Source organism: Eriocheir sinensis, chromosome 13 (genome assembly GCF_024679095.1).
Source record: "Eriocheir sinensis breed Jianghai 21 chromosome 13, ASM2467909v1, whole genome shotgun sequence".
Taxonomy (NCBI): domain Eukaryota; kingdom Metazoa; phylum Arthropoda; class Malacostraca; order Decapoda; family Varunidae; genus Eriocheir; species Eriocheir sinensis.
The window spans coordinates 3,642,494-3,657,888 of NC_066521.1; the positions used below are offsets into that span (position 1 = coordinate 3,642,494).

At 39.3% G+C, this 15,395-nt stretch overlaps 1 long non-coding RNA gene across 1 annotated transcript; it reads right to left on the reverse strand.

Annotated features, from left to right (window-relative positions):
* Positions 1 to 538: 538 nt before the first annotated feature.
* Positions 539 to 7,084, reverse strand: LOC126997888 (uncharacterized). The gene is made up of 4 exons (XR_007752438.1): positions 6,315 to 7,084; positions 4,850 to 5,032; positions 3,717 to 3,775; positions 539 to 2,670 (listed from the first exon to the last, which is right to left on the reverse strand). It is a non-coding gene; the product is annotated as an uncharacterized LOC126997888 (long non-coding RNA).
* Between the last annotated feature and the right edge of the window lie 8,311 nt (positions 7,085 to 15,395).

Consider the following 15,395-nt stretch of genomic DNA (forward strand, 5'->3'; position numbering starts at 1 on the left):
ATCTAGCCGACCAAGTCGGTCTGTCGACGAGGACTGGCGTGTCTCTGGGGTTGATTCAAAGAGACTATATACGAAGAGATAGTGGTATGTAGTAATTCCTCGGGCGTGCGGAAGTAGCGCCATCTATTGCAGCCCACCAAAAACGTCACTTTTCAGGGGTAGCTTAACTATTTTTGAAGTACCTGCCACAGCACCCTATCCAGCCTTCACTTATTTTTTTTCATTGTAAAATGATTTACTAATGGGGTAAAGAAAAATATATTTGTTCTTATGTTTTATTAGGTATTATCTACACTATATCAATTTGTTTTTTTAGGAAAAATATGATGTTGAAAGCATTTGCTAATATATATATATATATATATATATATATATATATATATATATATATATATATATATATATATATATATATATATATGTGTGTGTGTGTGTGTGTGTGTGTGTGTGTGTGTAGCAAACATATCCAGTGCTTTAAATACAAGCAAACCATACAACATTCTATGCATACTAAATTACTATAAGGCCTTTGCAACTGTGGTAACCCGGATGTCACACTGGTCCTGTGTCCCAGGGTAATGGGTTCCCTAACACCACGGGCTCTTGGGCTAATGTTACAGAGATGAGCACCGAGGCCACATGCTGCTACAGCGTATGCCCCCAGCCTTACCTTTACCTTTTGCAAAATGCTCTTAGCTGAGTAAAAATATCATACTAACTGTACAAGTGCCAGATATTGGCAAGCATTGCATACTGCTTGACAAGGCAGAGAACAAAAGCTTCTAAGCATTACAACTGAAATAAACAATGGGAGACACTCAAAGCTTGTTAACTGAACATGACCCAATTTATAACAGGCAAAACCAACAATGGTGCGTTATATACAATGAAAACTGTATAAAAATGTTGCAAGGCACACCAATATAAGAGGAAAGCATCATAAAACATGCTGAAATACATGATGGAGGACATTAAGAAGGTAACACATGAGTTGTCTTAAATGGAATGCAATAACTTGGTGGTCCTGGGAGACAGGCGAGCCTGGAGGTGAAAATGGGATGTAGGACACGGTATGATCTCACAAGCTCTGACCTTGGTGTCTGGGTCATGAAGATATTAAGCTCAGTAGGCACAACTATGCAGCGGAGGCACATATGATAAAAGCAAATGAGACAAAATAAGGCAACTCATAGAGTAAGAAAATAGCAGGAAAGTTATGCTGCAGTATGTGAGACACCAAATTACAGGGCAGAGTGTGATATGTATTTCATAGGCTACATCACTAAACATGTAGCATTTATTGCAGGAAGCACACATTAAAGTTGGATGTAATAAAATATATGTTTTATGCACACATTAAAGTTGGATGTAATAAAATATATGTTTTTAGCACACATTAAAGTTGGATGTAATAAAATCATTTGATATGAAACTCCTTGAACTGGCCAACCAAACAAACCACTCTCTGCCCCCCCCCCAAAAAAAAACATTATTTTTCACAAGGTTTATGAGGCATTAGTCAAGAATATCAACTGCCATTACATTTTGTAAATCATACCTATGTGATTATGTATATCATATAAAGCAGAAAAAAATTTGCAAGCTGTAATACAAACAAGATTACTCCTGGAAGCCACATTAATGATGCCAGACACGTGATGATAAACACTTAGTGTGATGAAATTACATGCTGTATTTCACATTATGAAACCAAGCCAAGTGTCACTGCAGCACATATTAGGTAAGGCAGACACCAAAAGCTTGTTACCTGAACAAGATTAAATATAACAGGCAAAATCCACAATAAAGAATTGCATACTGTTGGGTAGGGAAGAGAACAAATGCTTCCAAGCATTACACCTGAAATAAACAATGGCAGATATTCAAAGCTTGTGAACTGAACAAGATCTGATTTATAATAGGCAAAACCAACAATGGTGCATTACATGCGATATCTGGCAGGGGATTCCTTGCATTACAATTGGAAAGTGGCAGACACCTAAAGCTTGTTAACTGAACAAGATCTGATTTATAACAGGCAAAACCAACAATGGTGCATTATGTGTGATATCTAGCAGGGAAGATAAATGATTCCTTGCATTACAACTGGAAAGTGGCAGACACCCAAAGCTTGTTAATTGAACAAGATATGATTTATAACAAGCAAGCCCAACAATGGTGCATTACTTGCAATATTTGGCAAAGTATATGGGAAAAAATTCTTAGCGTAACAAGAGTAATACTAAATAATGGCAAATCCCACGAAGTTTCTCTTCTTTTGACAAAGCCTGTGCTCTTTGCTGCAGGGCTGTCAGAGTCTGTTTGCTCCAGCCAACATGTACTGAAATACCCCTGAGTCATGATTGAAGTGTTGAAACTGAAGACAAGTGAAATACTGTGCTCAGAAATCTATTAGCATTTGGACTTTGATAGTATAAGGCCAGAGCAAACCTCCTCTCTTGTAACCCATATCTCCTACTAGGCTTAGATCTTGGCATCTTGCAGCATGTTGAACCTGACCTCAGAAAAAAATCCATCCCTATTTTATCAAAAAAATTGCTGGCTCTGGGCAAAAACTGCCCAGGAGTTGTAACAGCCTGGGCTTTGAGCTGCCTTGCCTCCCGGTGCAGACGACAGACTGTTGTGTGCAACAATTTTCACTTTTCATGTCTGAAAATACATGAAAAAATATTTAATCACAATTAATCACAATTCTAAATAATAAAATATGTGCATGTAATTGCATTATTTTCAGTGCTATAAGGACAGTGAATCTAAGCATTGACATTATGTCTGCACGCCAGCATCGATGGAAGGCTTCACTTAGATTGCCCGACAAGAGTAATATTTTCAGGAGAGATGGGGGAGAGGATACAACTGGAGACTCTTGACAGATATAATGTCAAGATCTACAAGCACCCATTTACCATATATATCTTTGATGTTCAGTCCATACTAAAACATTTGTCAATGTGTTGCCACACTAAAAATATAAAAATTCCCTGTTTCTGCAATGTTAGTCATACCTAAGCCCTGCTAAACCATCCAAGTGAATCAAGAATGAGTTCTGGGCGGCAGCATGAGCCAATACTAAATGGCACCACTATAAAAAAAAAAAAGCCTGCATCATGACGGGCCTGGGCCGACCGCCAGGCGCCTGAAGAAAACCTACCGGCGCTATAGGCAGGTGGGAAAAAAAATAAAAAAATAAAAATAAATAAATAAATAAATAAATAAAAAAGGATCACATCAGAAGAATGGACAAAGGTTTGTTAGTGGCACTTCAAGGTTATGCTACCTCTTCAAAGATTGGCCAGTCATGGTTTAAAGTGGAACAGGATAAACAAGAAACAGGTAGATATCTGTGGACACTACTGTTACTATCAAATGCCAGCCTATGGCAAAATTTGAACCTATGCTATCAAAAACATAAGACCCATATGCTGATCACTCGACTAATCATAACGGTACTACACCCATAGAAACATAATAAAGAGTTTAAATATATCATTCAAAATTTCAACCTTTTTACATACTTTTTTTTTTGAGATATGAAGCCTACTGGTGTAACTGTTAAATATTGAACTCAATTTGTATGCAGAGATGTGAAGTATGTTATTAAGCTGTAATGTTTCCAACACATTAGTTGTGATTAAAGCAACACGGAATAGTAACTAAAGAGGATAAATTATCACTGAGAACAAGAGGTTCCTTACTATATTGTGGTGAGCTTGATGGCCGAGTCAAGTTTCCTCCAACCCCATCAAGTTCACACCTGTTGAGAGGCAATTTTTTAATCAAAGTGAAAATTGGATGCAAATGGTCACTAAAACTAGTTATTATACTTGGTGTTACAAATTTGGGCAAAGAATTTAGGGAAGGACTCCTGGACTTGGCGTCACTGATGAGGTAAATGATCTCGTGCACTCATTGGGCTATAATATATACATTGTTATAATGTGTATTATTATCTTGTTACTATATATTACCTACTGATAATGGAAATACATGTCAGGATTAATCATCAAATACAAGGAAAAAAGAATCATGTATGGAAATTGTGAACTTTTAAGTTCATGTAACAAACAAAGTTTATTATACACAAAAAGGTTGGATTACTTCAGATGTAAAAGATTTTTGGATATAACATCACCCCCTTCCTCCATATTGGTTCTTTAAAGCAAGGGTTGACTACAGCTGATTATTATTTGCGGCAGGTTACACGACACTTTTTTTAGTGCAAACCATCTGGAAATCAATGATCATTATAAGGAATACTTCTCATGAGTAGCTACTAAAACTTGACAACCTAGAAGGATGCACCATCAGACTGTAAAGGATAGATATATTATAAGACATAGCTACATTGGTGGATCCAAAGGGGGGCCCAGGCCCCCCCAATGTTCCTGAGTGATACAGGAAAACTAGCTCAAAAGCGCGCTGCGGCTAAAACAATGCTTTGGCACAAAGTCCAGGCCGTTATACCCATTGATTTAGGTCACTTCACCAGTTTTTCAAGACCAGGACTGCCTAGAATGGCTAATCGGTAATGCTAATGCTCCTTCCACCCGCAAAAAGTCTGACGTCCTCCCAAAAACTCATTTCCTGGATCTACACCCAAAGACATACCGTAACATGGTTCAGTGATCATGGACAAAAAAAAAATGTTAAGACAATCAATATCCAATCATTTCAGGATACATGAATCAGCATCCATATGAAGGAATTCTACAACTTAAAAGTGATGTTGAGCAGGGCATGTGTTAAGTGACTTGCACAGTCTATTTTGTGAAGTCATAATTAGATTAATATCACAACAATCAACAAACACTAGATGAAGTATTCATACCAAAATCAGTACATGGAGCTGGTGCACTGCAATGGGAAGCACATTCCTGCAGCTCACCAAGAGGGTTGAATGATGCCATGTACTTCAGGGGGGGTGGCTAAATGTCTTCACCCTTGGCCTCTTTCTTGGCCTCTCCCCCTTCAGCTGCCACATTCTCTTGGATGATATCGGACGTGTTCGGATCTGTTGGGATGTGGTTGTGTTAGATGTGGAATAACATACGACAGTGGAACATGGAAGGAAAGAGTATGTCCACACGGTAAAATACAGAGATGAGGATTGCACTGCATTAGTTGAGTGATTACAAGATGTAGATTGAAATTCTTTGGATACTGAAAGGATGTACGGGGACAACTGGGTGAGAAGGGAGAGAGATGCAGATTTTTGTTATATAGCTAGATACACCAATGAAGACTTAGGACATACACATTCAGAAAGACCACAATTTTGGCTGCTAGACAGAAAAACACTAGATGTCAAAGTGCCAGGACATTGAAGGAAGTAATAATAAGAAAAGCAATAATAATTAATGAGTGTAAATATATTTCTGATATTTTTGTTTATCTTAATGCTAGTATTGGAATTTTCAAACACTAAGAATATAATAAATAAATATTGATAAATTAATTAAAATAAATACATTAATTGTACTAATACTACCACTAACAATATTAACAGCACTGCATCTAATAGACTGAGCAATAAACTGAGTCTGATATGTAACCATAATTAAACTGTCTCTGTCTGGGTGTTATGTGAAGCTTGCTCCATGCACCATGATAGGAATGGCATATATGCATGCAGGTTGCTGAGATGCTTACAGTCACCAGCCACTTGTAGATATGGCACCAAAATGTGTTGGAAGCATTGGCGGCCAACTTCCATTTATTTAACTATTATTTTCTTTAAACAAAGGAGACAGCTCAAGAGCAACAAAGCGTACTAGAAAAAAAAGCCCCACTACTCACCACTCCCAAACAGACAAAAGTAGAGTCTTGATACACTCTTCTTGAAGGTCAAATTATAGGCAGGAGGAAATGCGGACAATGGAAGGCTGTTCCAGTTTATCAGTGTAAGGGATGAAAGAGTGGAGATATGCTGATTAACTTTTGCATAAGATGTTTGGCAAGATAGAACATGCAGTAATTGACTTAAATTAGAAAAGTATAGATTTAGGAGGGAAATGGGCAGGCATTGGTTTAATAATAGGGTGGTGGGGGAATGGAATAGATTCCGCGATCACATAGTGAGTGCAGGGACGATAGCTTGTTTTAAGAGTAGACTGGATAGCTACATGGACGAGGCTGACAGGTGGTAATGGGGAGGAATCTGGACCTGCCGTGTGTAGGCCATTCGGCCTCTTGCCGCGGGAGGAGGGGAGGCATGCAGTTAGCAAGTTCAGAACAGCTGTCAGCGTGAAAATTAGAATTTCCACATTATCATTATTTATATATATATCACTTACCCCGGGTGGCATCCTTCCGTAATAAATGTAGCTTCACACCAGGCTGTGTCCTCTTTATCACCACAAAGGGACATGATTTGAGGCTCCGGCTGGTAAACGTGGCGGCCGCGGAGGTGTTATGATTTTTGAACGAGGCAGCGTTGCAATCGGAGCAGAGAAAGATATTTCTGCGAATAGCGGTATAATAAACAGTATAAGTTAGACCGAGATAATTATATTCACCCACTCTTTCCCCCTACAAACCAATGACTCAATGTATATATATCATCATTACTGATGGAAGCCAGCGTGCGTGCTAAAACAATGAGTTTGGAAGAAAAAACATGATCACATAGTTTTAAAGAACGGCAGTAGGGCTACAATTCCTTGGTTCATTCCAGTATGTATACAGAAAGGTTAAACACATAAAACACATCTAACCACACATGCAGAAAAAGTAATATAATTGTGGTATAATAATATAACAATAATAGCATTACTCATGACATGCAGTCAGGCTATATCTACCTGGTAAATATATACAGTATATATAGTTCCTACTGTTCATTTTAATATTTATCTACCTTTATTTTTTTTATTTAAAATGGGAAATAACCAGACTGAAGAAAAAAAGTAGCAACATTTGCTGCTTGATCCCATGTAGCAACACTGCTGATGGGTTCTAGGGGTTGGGGGTTGGTCTGGAGGGGGGGAGGCGCCTGAATGTAAACAAAGCTGCTCCTGCGCCATCTGTTGCAACCGACATACACCAACACCCGCCCACGGTCTCCCATAGAGGCCCCCTCTCCTGTTCTATAGTCTCCTTGGGTTGATTATAGCCATCTCTCTCTCTCTCTCTCTCTCTCTCTCTCTCTCTCTCTCTCTCTCTCTCTCTCTCTCTCTCTCTCTCTCTCTCTCTCTCTCTCTCTCTCTCTCTCTCTCTCTCTCTCTCTCTCTCCCCAGGATATTAAAAGCTAAAATGGGTTAACAGCTGGACTTGGACGTTTCGTGCCCGATAAGAAAAGGCAAGGAACCACTTCTGTAGGTGTTGTATATTGAGGATTGATGGTTGCTTATTGAGACTATAGTATATTTCATCTCTACCCTTTATCTCAACTTTTTTGGGGTGTTTTTTCTTTATATTAATGGCATTGGGAAGATGCGTTACGTAAAACCCTGTGTGTTGATACTGTCATGTGTTGAACTATGGCGATGCAACAGAGACAAAAGTTTGAATGCATGGGTATTTAGGGTCACTTCCTCAAACATTACGGCGCAAGACTTTCAATTGACAGGAGTTGCGTGCATTTCAAGGAGTAGTTTTATGACCTTATGATAACCTGACAAAGACTGTATCATGAAGGTGAAAAGAACACTTATGAGAACCCGATTAATCTCCTTTTGGACCATTGGAAATAGTTGACGTGAGAGGCGAAAGCAGCGTGCCAAATTATTGTACTCATCGCATCGCATTTTCGTAGTTTCTGACCGATAACTATAGCAAATACAAACAAACAAACATCAATAAATAGGAGTTTTAACGCTAACTTCAATTTTCCATCGTTATTTGTGTAGGTACAAGAGTTTGAGGTTTAATAGTAATAAATACAATGTGGTGAATACGATAATCTGGCAACGCTGGGCGGAAGCGTGCGTGGGCCGGGGATGTGCGTGAGTCAGACTTTGGGGAAGCACGGAACACCTTGCCCTGCCGTGTGTGGGTGGCTGGCACGGTGGTAATGATCGTGATTGTGGAGAGCTGAATTTGTTTTGTCTGCGACTTGAGTAATGTTTAGCGGATGAGTCGAGTTATTGGTCTTCTTCTTCTTCTTCTTCTTCTTCTTCTTCCTCTTCTTCTTCTTCCTCTTCTTCTTCGTCTTCATCATCATCATCATCATCTTCTTCTTCTTCTTTTCTTCTTCTTCTTCTTCTTCGTTTTCTTCTTCTTTTTCTTCATCTTCTTCTTCTTCTTCTTCTTCTTATTATTATTATTATTATTATTATTATTATTATTATTATTATTATTATTATTATTATTATTATTATTATTATTATTATTATTATTATTATTATTATTATTATTATTATTAATGTCATTACCACCTCTACAGCATGGTGGGGTGAATATGTTACGGGAACTCTAGAGAGGAAGAATATAAAAAGTAAAAATAAAGTTGGGGGCATACGCTGTAGCAGCACGTGGCCTCGGTGCTCATATCCGTAACATTGACCCTTGAGCCTGTGGTGGGAGGGAGCCCATTACCCCGGGACACAGGGCCAGTGTGACATCCGGGTTACCACAGTTTACCTTCCCCAGGTTTCCCCAGGTACCCATTTATCGACCAGCCCGAGAGGGAGGATGAACAGCTGGGTGAGCTGCACGCCGACTGCCCGGGCCTGGATTCGAACCCGGGCCCGCGGAGTAGAAGCCAGGCACGCTGACCACTAGACCACGGAGGCGCATAAGAATAAGAATAAAAAATAAAGCAATTGCCATACAGGATTTGCAGGGCATTCGAGCAAGACGTAACCACTATGTGGAAAGTGAGAAACAGGGTTGCCACTTCAAAATTGCCAAATTCCCATAGATGGGCTTCATTTCTCCCACAGATTTCCCACGTCATGAAAACAATTCCAACAAAAAAATCCACGAATTTAATTAAGGATAGAGAAAGTTTAACATGCTACTTTACACATTATTTAGGTAGCATATATCAGTACATGTACATTAAGGGGCCTATAGCTTGCATAAACATAAATAAACAGGTAATGTTGATTAATTTACCCACAGTTAAGGGGCCTATAGCTTGCATAAACATAAATAAACAGGTAATGTTGATTAATTTACCCACAGTTAAGGGGCCTATAGCTTGGATAAACATAAATAAACAGGTAATGTTGATTAATTTACCCACAGTTAAGGGTCTATAGCTTGCATAAACATAAATAAACAGGTAATGTTGATTAATTTACCCACAGTTAAGGGGCCTATAGCTTGGATAAACATAAACAGATAACGTTGATTAATTTACCCACAGTTAAGGGGCCTATAGCTTGCATAAACATAAATAAACAGGTAATGTTGATTAAAACATAAACAGATAATGTTGATTAATTTACCCACAGTTAAGGGGCCTATAGCTTGCATAAACATAAATAAACAGGTAATGTTGATTAATTTACCCACAGTTAAGGGTCTATAGCTTGCATAAACATAAATAAACAGGTAATGTTGATTAATTTACCCACAGTTAAGGGTCTATAGCTTGCATAAACATAAATAAACAGGTAATGTTGATTAATTTACCCACAGTTAAGGGGCCTATAGCTTGCATAAACATAAACAGATAATGTTGATTAATTTACCCATAGCTGTGATATGTTCAATGTAAGCCTATCTGTTACATTGTTACTTTCATCATATGTTTACCTCACTATTCCTACTAATCTATCAGCCATTCATCTTCTTCCACTTCCTTCCAACCAGCATCTTTGGCATCACCCAACACCCCCACCCCGCGCCCCCCCAACACCCCATCCATCCCTCACCACCACTCTCTCTCTCTCTCTCTCTCTCTCTCTCTCTCTCTCTCTCTCTCTCTCTCTCTCTCTCTCTCTCTGTATAATAATTATGATATTACGCATTATTTAACATTTTTGTAAAATTTCCATAAATTTACCAACATTTCCACAAAATTGCCACAAAATTTTAGTTCCCACGACACCTCCCACGTAGCCCTGTTTCTCCCACAGATTTGTGGGAAAATCCCACAAAGTGGCAACCCTGGTGAGAAATATCCGAAATATAGCACGACTAAAAGAATTGACTGATGAGGTAAAGGTGAAGTTGGGAGCATACCTACATTATTAGCTGCGCGTGGCCGCCGTGTTCATCTCCGTACCACTGAGCTTTGAGCTTGTGCTGGGTGAAAACCTATTACCCCGGTGTGGTGCCAATCTGTCATCCCGTATCGCAAGACATCCCATCCTTAACTTCGCATCGCGGAACCAAATCTTTACTATCACAGAGTAACTAAATGAAGCATCTAAGAGTAAAAAAGTACCAAGGAGGTCCTAAAAAAAAAGCGATACAAAGCGGAACAGGTCACAAGAAGAAGAAGAGTGATTGTTGATATCCTAGTTATATACATACATACGTCATCATTTGCTTTCATAATAATATAAATAAACTTGGGTGGGACAGATCCTGACAAGCAGTCAACAAAAGACACGGTACTGTGTCGAAATTCATTTATGTATTCAGGATGGGATGTCTCACGATATTGGGATGTCTCATGACACCACGCCGGGACACAAGGCCAGTGCAACATCCGGGTTACCTCAGTTTACCTTCCCCAGGTTTTTCCAGGTAACCATTTATTGATCATTTCTAAAGGAAAGAGATAAACAGCTGGGTGGGCAGCGCCGACTTCCCAGGGCGGGATTTCAACCTAGGCCAGCAGATTCGTAATTATGCACGCTAGCCACTGCACCACGGAGACACAGATTGATGAGGATTAATGAAGAAATATATTGATTTAGAAATAAAGGAAATAAGCAGGAATAGGAATAGGAATGGGAACAATACAATACAATAATGTTGCCTCTCTTTCTATATTCTATCGATATTTGCATGCAGACTGCTCTTCTGAGGTTGCTAACTGCATGCCTCCCCTCCTCCCGCGGCCCCGCTGCACTCGACTTTCTACTCTATCTCATCCCTGTACTGTCCAAACTCCTTATGCAAGAGTTAACCAGAATCTTCACTCTTTCATCCCTTAAACTGGTAAACTCTGGAACAGCCTTCCTTCGTCTGCAATTCCTCCTGCCCATGACTTGACCTCTTTCAAGAAGAGTGTATCAAGACACCCCTCCACCCGAAATTGACCTCTCTTTTGGCCACTCTTTACCTCTATCTGTTGTGGGAGCGGTGAGTAGCGGACTTTTTTTTTCTACACTCTTTTTGTTGCCCTTGAGCCGTCTCCTTTGTTGTAAAAAAAAAAAATGAATATAAAAATAATTACTAAGGATGACGGGATAGTAATATAGTTTTGGAAACGAGAGGAGTTGAAAACCTTACACAGAGAGCAGATGCTAGCAAGATACAGGTGTTGAAGAGTGGCCTGGAAGAGTGCCGGGGGACACAGCCATGGATGGACGAAGCTCGAGGAACAGCCAGTCAGCAAAAACGGAAAGACACCTGCGGCGTACACGAAACATACATATGCATCCACAAGGGCTGATACACCACCCTGAGAAGATGCCTGGTCAATAGATTTTTTTATATTTCGTGTGAAAAAGACAAGGTATAATTTGAATGTATTGCTTATTTGCTACGTTTCCCCTCTTCCCACACCCGAATCACCTTCCAGCATGAGACGTCATTCAAGGAAATTTGTTCTTGACAAGCCCACCGCCTTCATAACATAATTCAGCTAGTATACATACATAGCTCAGTCCTCGGGTGCGTTAGAAATGGTTTTGGTTAGGTAAGATGTGCGTTAATGCGTTTGAACACCACTTTTGTTTCAGAGGATTTCATATTCTTGACTTGCATAACAATTTAAGATGCATGAATGTTAAGTATTTGGTTAATATAGCCAAGAGAATGATATAAGAATATGAATAATGTAATGGCCTGATCAATGGGTATCGCTAAAGGTGAAAAAATAATGAGTCTTGTTATATTCTAGTGATACACTGACACTGCAATTGCAAAACGAAAACAGATTTGTCTATTAAAAAATGTGTAAAAATAAAATTGTATGTTTCGCATGATATCTATACCTATCTATCTATCTACTTATCTGTCTCTATCTATCTGTCTGTCTATCTATCTATATCCATCTATCTATCGATGTCACACTGGCCCTGTGTCCCGGGGTAATGGGCTCCCTCTCACCACAGGCTAAAGGGCCAATGTTACGGAGACGAGCACCGAGGCCACGCGCTGCTACAGCGTATGCCCCCAACTTTAACTTTACTTATCACTAGATAGCTAGATAGGTGGACAGAAAGAGAGATACACACACACACACACACACACACACACACACACACACACACACACACACACACACACACACGCACACTTGAGTTGGTACTCATCAGGTTCCTTAGTGGATTAAGTTCAACAACTGTAGATAGGCGGTACATGAGCTTTGAGGAAAATTTTCATTGCCAAACTTGTCCACCACATGGAGGCGGGCAACCCACCGAAGATGCAGGCAGTCTCGCCATGATCTACGTATATATATCTTGAGTCCCGCATACTGGTATGAAAAGCCGTAACTCCAGCCTGGCTGTGCCATAATTTCCGTTATGGAGGCATTGTAACTGCAAATTATTATAGGCGAAGCATTCGAAGGAAAAAATACCCATTAACTCTACAGTGCAATGAATGATTTTGACAATCAGAATTTAATAAGGACATATTTTTGCTCTGCGGTAAATATGAGTGCAATGCGTAATTTTTTTTGTATTGGTTGGGCCCACTTAAAAAAAATATGGTCGTGATTTGAAAGTTGTCATCTTTCCCCTACTGCTTTAGAAAGTCAGGCCACGAGCGAATATGATCACAAAATGCATCCCGTCTGGAAAACAAGAGAAAGTAACGAGTGAGACTCCCAAACAACTGAAACTCTCGCCACCTGTGAATCTCTCGCACACTACGTAGCCTTGTTTGTTTACCACCATTCGTATGTCAGCTGGACACGTATTTCGCATGTTAATGGAGTACGTTCTTACACATCATCAGATAAAACATGATTTTTAGCGTGGACTTCAGAAAATAAATATTAATTCAATCTGTATCCGATAAATAGAGAATAAATGTACGAAATATAGAAGGTAAAGGATTCGAGGACTTGCAAGGGTGTAAGAAAAATATTTTCAGTGAAAGGGGTCAAAAAGATACTTTGTAGACGTGATTCCTTGTGGTGTTCTTGAAGTCATCTATCAGATGTGCCTCCACATGTAAACTTGTTTATATTATTATACTGTAAGTTTAATGAAGATAAAAATACTCACTGATCAAATTTTTGGACGAGTTTCCGTTCCGTTCCGTTGTGCAGTATAAGTTTGCATGGTTGGTAGACGCTGCCTCTCTTAGCTCGTCTTGAACGAATCCGAGGTAGAGGTGGCTATTACGTGGGTCATTCACCACGGGCGTTCACTGGCCGCTCGGGCACTGCCTCTTCTAATGTAGATCTGAATGAAAGTCTGACAACGATTCTATTTTTGCGCCTCTGGCCTGTATGGGTTTACTGTTGTCCGCCACGATAAGGTGGCAGCTGCTCCCTTCAGAGGCCGGATAACACGCAAACCCTTCTATGCAACCCTGGTGACGTCACGCAGAACAATGCAGAGACCGCAGTCCCAGGGGTCGCCCGGTACACGGAGGCACGGTGCTGTCCACACACAGCCGCGTGAACCTCCCGCGACGAGAGGGACAAAGCATTAGCACACATCGAGTACCGTTATGTGGGGCGGCCGAGGCACCGGGGCGTGACGCCGCTGGTGCTCCTCATGGTAGACCTGGGTCACCAGGCTGAGCAGTGACCCCAGGAGTGTGTGTGTGTCTGTGTGTGTGTGTGTGTGTGTGTGTGTGTTCTTACCTGATTTTATTTTGAAGAATTGGGTCAGGATCGTTGTGCCCCGGTCTTTAAAACTACGTACTTCATAATTGTCTTTAAGACTATTAGTATATATAATTTTTTGGGGGCACACACGACTTCTGGTAATATATTCCACTAATCTAGTTCAATGTCTGACAAGCTGAAATTTCGCAGCTGTCTCTAATCTATTTGTGTGTGTGTGTGTGTGTGTGTGTGTGTGTGTGTGTGTGTGTGTGTGTGTATATATATATATATATATATATATATATATATATATATATATATATATATATATATATATATATATATATTTTTTTTTTTTTTTTTTTTTTTTACAGCAAACGTCACAAAACAAAAAAAAAAATTAAAAAAAAAAAAAAAAAAAAAGCTGCTCTGCTAAGAAAAAAGAAAAAAGAAGAAAGCCGAAAAGAGGTGGGAGTCGGAGTTAGGAGGTGTCTCTCTTGAAAGAGTTCAATTCGTAGGCAGGAGGAAATACAGATGAAGGAAGATTGTTCCAGAGTTTACCAGCGTGAGGATGAAAGAGTGAAGATGCTGGTTAACCCTTGCATAAAGGGTTTGGACAGTATAGGGATGAGCATGAGTAGAAACTCGAGTGCAAGGGGGCGGGGGGGGGGAGGCATGCAGTTAGCAAGTTCAGAAGAGCAGTCAGTGGAAATATCGATAGAAGATAAGACTATCAGTATGAGGAGGAGAGCTGATGAGACGAAGTTTGCGAAGAGCCCCACTCTGTCCAGAAGAGCTGTGTGAGAGCCCCCCCCACATGAGATGCATACTCCATACGAGGGCGGACAAGGCCCCTGTATGGGACAGCAACTGTGCAGGGGAGAAGAACTGATAGACCGAGGATGTTTAGTGTTGAGGAAGGTGATAGCTGGGTGTTGTCAAAGAATAGGGATAGTTGTTTGGAAGATTGTGTCGAGTGGATAGGTGGAGAAACTGTGTTTTGAGGCGTTGAAGGACAAGTTGAATAATGCAGAGTGGAATGAATGGATAGGACAGTTCGTTTTGGAAAGAAGATCATCAATGAACAACAGAAAAGAGTGGGAGATAGGGTGGACACCACTGTTAATAGATTTAGGGGAAGAACAGTGATATATATATATATATATATATATATATATATATATATATATATATATATATATATATATATATATATATATATATATATATATATATATATATATATATATATATATATATATATATATATATATATATATATATATATATATATATATATATATATATATATATATATATATATATATATATATATATATATATATATATATATATATATATATATATATATATATATATATATATATATATAATGATTTTTTTCTTATTGGTGTACCCTCTTGAAAGTTAATGTCTAGGTGCTGCGGATCGATTAATGTCAATCCTTTCTTTTCCTTCAATACATCTATATAGCATGAAAATATCGACTTTCTCTCTCTCT